The sequence below is a fragment of the Canis aureus genome, chromosome 28 (assembly GCF_053574225.1).
Source record: "Canis aureus isolate CA01 chromosome 28, VMU_Caureus_v.1.0, whole genome shotgun sequence".
Lineage (NCBI taxonomy): Eukaryota > Metazoa > Chordata > Mammalia > Carnivora > Canidae > Canis > Canis aureus.
The window spans coordinates 29,419,558-29,426,304 of NC_135638.1; the positions used below are offsets into that span (position 1 = coordinate 29,419,558).

The 6,747-nt window shown below is 36.1% G+C and overlaps 1 long non-coding RNA gene across 2 annotated transcripts; it reads left to right on the forward strand.

The window, feature by feature from the left end:
• Window positions 1-1,040: 1,040 nt before the first annotated feature.
• LOC144300592 (uncharacterized) lies at window positions 1,041-6,224 on the forward strand. 2 transcript variants are annotated; one of them, XR_013367334.1, is made up of 4 exons: window positions 1,041-1,232; window positions 3,046-3,257; window positions 5,754-5,929; window positions 6,059-6,224. It is a non-coding gene; the product is annotated as an uncharacterized LOC144300592 (long non-coding RNA). The 2 variants fall into 2 exon arrangements; XR_013367335.1 differs by having other exon boundaries at window positions 5,848-5,929.
• Window positions 6,225-6,747: the final 523 nt, after the last annotated feature.

The window sequence follows — 6,747 nt, forward strand, 5'->3', positions numbered from 1 at the left end:
GAAGATATAGAGTTCCCAGGAAAGTTCTTCTAGCCAGCAAAATACTCTCAAAGTAGGAAATGACCTTAGGACAAAATTCAAACCAAACTCAGTAAGACTTGGTCTCTGGGAAAGGTTGAAGTCCAGATGAGGCTGTAAGACCCTTTGTTTAATACTTCAGAAAGATATAAGGGTATGCCTCACAGACTGTTTTCCTTGGGCAATTGTATTTTTAAGAATTTTAAGTGTTGATGTTTCCAAGATTCTCACCAGTTGCCTAAGAGAGGAAAGTGGCCATCTTGGGAAGTAGCAGAAGTATGTTTTTTGTCTAATGGAGTAAAATATAGTCTGATATATTAGACCCTACATGATGTTAAGAGATTTGTAGCTGAAAGATTGAATTAAAACAGATAGTACAAGATGAAAAAAAAAGAAAATTCTAGTATTTGATCTGTTTATGGAAAGGAAGCAGCCGGAGAAGACTATACAGCTGTGCCTAAGATTTTTTATGGGAAAGGAAGGATGACTCAAATTCATAAAGGGTGGATCCAAATAGCACTGAGAAAATTTCCCAGGAATCTAGAACTGGCAACATGCACCTGGGTATAGTCAGAGCTGCTATGAATCAGTTATGTGCCTCTATTTCCCCATTTTGAAGGCAGGTGTCTACTGTGGCTGCCCTAACTGTCTCACATTGTATACTGAGTGTGTAGATCTACTTGTGTAGATCTCACAAGTCTTCAGAGCAAGAGAAATCATACTCAAGGAACCATTTTTGAGGAACTTCATCCAAACCTGGTCATGATCTTAGATAACTAAAGTATGGACTTTGAGATGATGCCATAATGGAATGAAACTTTGGGCATCTTGCTAGAGGAGAATGAATTCTGCATTGAGAAGAAATGTAAATAATTTGTGGCTGTAGGAAAGATGGTAGCAGAGAAACCAGGTCTGTGAATTACATAAAATTTCCCTTTTGAGAGGTTGGATCTATTTTCCTTCCATTGAATCTACACCGAACTAGATTCCTTGGAGCATTATGTCATAATGGGATGGAATGATACTACACCAGTTGCAGGCCTAGACTTTAAAGGGACTGCAAGTTTCTGTTTTGATACCTTAAATCTCTGAGCTGTCATAATAAATCTGATTTACCAGCCGGAGATACCACATGAAGAAAATCTAAGACTACATGGGGAAGGTGAAGAGCCCAGCTGAGGTCCACTCTCCAGACATGCCTCTGCAATTGGCAGGCAAGCCAGTGGACTTTCTAGAATAGTCCAGCTGAATTCCACTGAGAATTTATAGTTATATATAGTTATATAGAGAAGTTTTATATATATATATATAGTTATATAACTATATATATATATAGTATACAGTTATATATATAGTTATATAGAGAAGAACCACCCAGCTAATTTGGCCTGCCCAAATTCTGATGTCAAAAACCATGAGATAAAATGAAATGCTTTCTGTTTCAAGCTACTATAGTCTGAAGCGATTTAGTTTTGCAGCAGGAGATAGCTGGCGCAGTTCCTTAAGAAACTGACTTCGGAGGAACTGAGGAATCTCAGTGGAAAGTGTGCATTTGTATCAGTGGAAGCATTAACTGAAGTAAAGATAGAAGCTTTGAGGACTGAAAATAAGGAGAGACCTTAAATGAGAGAGACAATGATTCCAAGGCAATGAGGAATACTTATGGGCTTATAATCCACATAAGCAAATGGCTGATGACTGATAGATCTCTGGCAGGCCAAATGAGTAATACTGGTATATATAATTATGTATATATATATATATATTATATATATATATATAAAATATATACTGGTATATATAATGTATGATTGTGTCTATCACTGTAAGAACTTTGAAGTGGCCATGGTCCTAGATGAATTTGAGGAATGAATTAGGTGAGTCTTTAAGAGTTCATATTCTAGGAAGTAACTGGTCATTTTCCTGAGATTTAGACTTATCTCAGAGGTTTTCTAACACCTGATGAAAGTTCTTACTTAATTCATCATATCCATTCATTTAACAAGGCTTATTGTATCATTTGGTTTTGTACCTTCGGTAAGAGTTCTGTTAGGGACAGAAGGAAGGAGATGCTGTCCTTGGATTCAAGGGACTTAGCACAGGTGGAAAGGATCAGACAAGGAACCAAAATAACTCTAAGGCAGGAAAGAAAATAATGATTTCTAGCATTTGGAGAGGGTCGACTGACTATATGATTTTGGAACCTAGTCAAGGAGCTTCCTAAGTTTAAGAGGTAAGAAATTAGTTCCTGAATAAACTCAGGTACCAGACAAAGACAAAAGAATAAAGCAAGAAGCCAGTTACTGGAAAACATTTGAACCAAGATCCCCATGCAATTTGAAGCAAAACTGATTGTATCCTGAATCCTAGTTTCTCCACTGAGCTTTCAGAACCTGAAACATCCTAGAGTCTACTTCTCAGAAAAATTGCAAGTAAATGACAAATCATTAAGAAAATTAGAGGCCGGTTTGAGGTTAGAACCAGTAGCAGTAGATGAGATGTCAGTAACTCCAGGAAAATGTTGTTGCCTGAAGTTCCCACATAATTCCTGTTGGAAGAGTGGGATACTGACCAAGTTGGACACAATTTGTCCATGACTTTCTAATGGATGCTGCTCACTGAATCCCAGAGCCAGTACTCTTCTTATTTTCACTCCTGCTCTCTTGTTTTCACCCAATCCTCCTTTTTCTACAAATTGATTGTGTCCTGTATCACTTAATCCATAGGACTCCTCCCTTTGCCTTCCCACTTTTACCAGCTCCAACCAGATATAGTTGTTTAGGTTGTTCAATAATTTACACACTTTTTTTTCTTTTTAAGTTTTACTTTCTTAAATCATAGTCCCTCCTCCATACTCACTTTCCCAGACTCTCTAACCACTGTCGTTGATTAGATAAACTGATTTATCAGTTTTCTCCAAGGAGACATAAGAAAATCTCCACTAGTTAGATAGGTAAGATAATTTGTTTCCTTCAAGAAGAGGTTTCATAAGCTGCCTCTTTTCCCTTCCTTCTACCTTGAAAATAGATGTGATGTCTAAAGATTCAGAAGACATCTTGCAACAATGAAGCAACCAGCATGAAAATGGTTGACAGAGAAAAAGGAAAGAAAGATTTGGGTCATTGATCGTTGAGTTTCCAAATTGCCTGTGAGACCTTTTATTAAAGACATAATAAACATTTTTACTCCACTGTTGGACAGGCTTCCCAGACTTACAGAGGAATGAAATGCTAACTAATGTAGGTATTTTTTATTTCATTAAATACATGATGCAATTGATTGTAAGTTATATCATTAATTATATCATTATTTAATATGCTACTGAGCAAGAAAATAAGCTGCAAGTCGCACAAAATAAAATGTTTATCATTTATAATTTTTATTTTATGCTTCTGAAAAAAACTCTTTCCTATTTAAAAAGACATGGATTTTTATCATTGATTCCATCTGTGAATACATTAAAGAAAATAAGTGAAGCAAATTTCTTAAAGTACCCTAAAACTTCACATTCAATGTACTGTTCTACTGAATAATTTTGTTACTCAGTCTTCTATTTCCATGGGTTTTTTCCTATATAATATCATTGTTTGTCATCAACAGTGTGGATGATGCAGTATTTGTTAAATGACTTCATAAAACAATGAATTCCAGTGTTTGGGCTCTTGAGCCTGCTTTGCATATGTATAGAGCAAACCAATTTTTTTGCACTTCCACTCTAAGAATACCCCTAAACACATGTGATTATCAATTTCTAGTACCCTCTCCCCACAATATTAAGTTCTTAGGAGTTATGAAAATGTAGAACTATTGTCCCTGAAATTCTCTTCCATGTCACTATCATTCATCCTGAAAGTTTTTACTTGCTGGTGCTTCTGATACTTGTACATTTTGTGCAAATAATGAGTACTACATCAGAACTACTTTCTACCAGCAACTAACTGGAAGACCCACTCCAATGAATGTAAAATTCATCTTTTCTTACATCAGATTTCTCAAAGGCAAAGATTGGATGAAGTGATTCATTATAGTACAAAAAGATTGGCAGCATCCCTAGCTTTTATGTTTAAGTGGGACCTTCACTGGGACCTTCACTGTGCCCTCCTCTGGGGCCTGGGATCTCCAGATCTGCAGAGCCTAGAATTGTACCAAAAATTCACCAAGTCAGTCACTGAAATTGATGGTGATTGAGGCACTCCTACAAGTGTGCTTTGGTTTTTGAACCAATGTATTTTACATGTGTGCCAGATTCTGATTTAAGATGTATACAATACACTGACAAACAGCATAGCACAGGACGTCGTTTCCAAGCTAGCAACTTTAACAGAACATTACACTACATTAAACAAACGCTCTATGGTGCAGTATATGTAGAACCAGAGGATATCATAATCACGCAGCCACTGCTACATCTCCTTTGCTGTGGCAATGTTATATGAAGTGGTGTTTGTAAGCAGATATTCTATGAATCATTGAATAATGGTCCTGACTAGAGTACTGTAGACAAGAAAGACAAAAACAGGCCTAAATAGGTATCACTCTGATCACAATGAAAAACTGTCTGTTAAAATGTAGAAAATGACAGGTATAATGAACCTGCTATCAAACTGCTGATTTTATTTCTTTATGGATTATACTTCAACCTGGTACTGGTATCTCGAAGAAAAGTTGTATGCTTGAAATGGAAAATAAGCATGGAAATTATAATGATTTAGCTAAAGAGTTGGAGGATAAGAAAGTGAATATGTGTTAAGAAAAACTCTAGTGATAAAGGTCAGGAGAGGGTAGAGTGAGATAGGAGTTCTCCCATCCATTAACACTGGTAGAGAAAATTATTAAAAATATTCAGCAAAATTAGGGCACCTGGTTGTTTCAAGCATCTAACTCTTGATTTCAGCTCTGGTCATGATCTCAGGGTGACCCATGAAATCAAGCCCCTGGTCAAGCTCTGTGCTCAGTGTAGAGTCTGCTTGAGATTCTCCCTCCCCTACTTCCACTCATGTGCACACATTCTCTCTCTCTCTCTCTCTCTCTCAATACATAGAATATTTTAAAAATATTCTTTTTAAAATATTTTAAAAAATGTTTTCAGCAAAATGAATTTGTAGAATTAGCCAAGTATTAATACCATTTAACTCTGTAATTCCAAATCTAAAGATAAATTTAGATTAAAATTTAAGAATAAACAGTAGGACGCATGGTGCAAAAAATTTTAATTGACTAAAAGATAGAAATAAATTAAATAGGGATGCCTGGGTGGCTCAGCGGTTGAGCGTCTTCCTTTGGCTCAGGGTGTGATCCCAGATCCTGGGATTGAGTCCCACATCGGGCTCCCTGCATGGAGCCTGCTTCTCTCTCTGCCTGTGTCTCTGTCTCTCTCTCTGTGTCTCTCGTGAATGAAAAAAAAGTAAATTAAATAAACGGTGTTAGATTCATAGACTGGACTATTACACTGGTACTGAGTTATGTTTCAGTAATGGCAGCAGCTAGAACTGCCCAAGTAAGAGGAACACTATATATTGCCACATTTATATTCTCCATCTTCTGCTGAAATGGCTACACAATTCTGAAGCTCATTGTTTAGGTACTGAGATGGCTGATAACACAGGTTGCCTGCCATGTACCAGATGAATCATCCTATCCATTGCAATGTTTAGTGCCTCTTCTACAGTGCATGCTCTCAGGTGTGTACTAACCTGTGACACAAACATTTCCACACTTTGTGCTCACTTTCATAGGTCCAGTCAATCTTCAATGAATGAGAGCTCCTATAAGCCCTTGGAGGCTTATTCCATAATCTGTCTCTTATTGCGCATCTGCTTTCTCACTCAGATGACCTTGAAAGTTCAGCCTCTTTATCACGATGTTTGCCAGACATAGCTGTACATTGTCACTGTGTATCTGAACCCCAATGGTAAGACCTATTTTTGATTTCTTGTGAAAATTAGAGAATGCAACTGGTTATCAAATTAAGTGTCCTTTAGCTATGCAGAATAAGGTAACTAGGAGATTCTATTGCCTAACTGTTTTTACTAATTTTCAGATTCTGCATTTTGGTTCAGTTAAGAGATGTTTTGTTTTGCCTGTTACCAGAGAAATCAACCTTTGAATCATGTGAAGTCCTTGGCCTGGATCAGAAGCTGCATGTATATTGTTCCTTTCCTCCTGTCTGCCCTGCTCAAACCATACTTATAAAGTATTATCATCAACTAATGCTTTTGTGTAATTCTTTATTCTATTATTTTAGGTGATGACTAAAGTTATTTTAGTCATCTTTCCAATCTGTGTTAGCTGTGTGATTTCTAGGTATGCTAAAAAATTTGCATCCTGGCTTGTAGGATATACTGAAAATGTTAACTTTTTATATTAGTAATAAAAATAATAATGAACAATGTCAGAGCATAAAAACTGTTTCAACATCACAAACAAATTTAGTCAATCCAGTTTTGGAAGGACCAATCATAAAACATACCACTGTCTCTTCCCTTCCTCATTCAGGCTGTCACTCAATCCTATTGCTTCATTTCCTTAAATTATAATACATGGATTAAATTTCTTGTAGACAATTTAGAAAATAATAAGTAAAAGGAAGAAAATACAATTTATCCCTACAGAAATAAGCATCATTAACATTTTTGTATATTACATCTTGGTTTTATTTTTTAGATAAATGTATTTCTGTGAATATGCTTACATATTAGAAGCATACATAAACAATATAGTACGCTTATA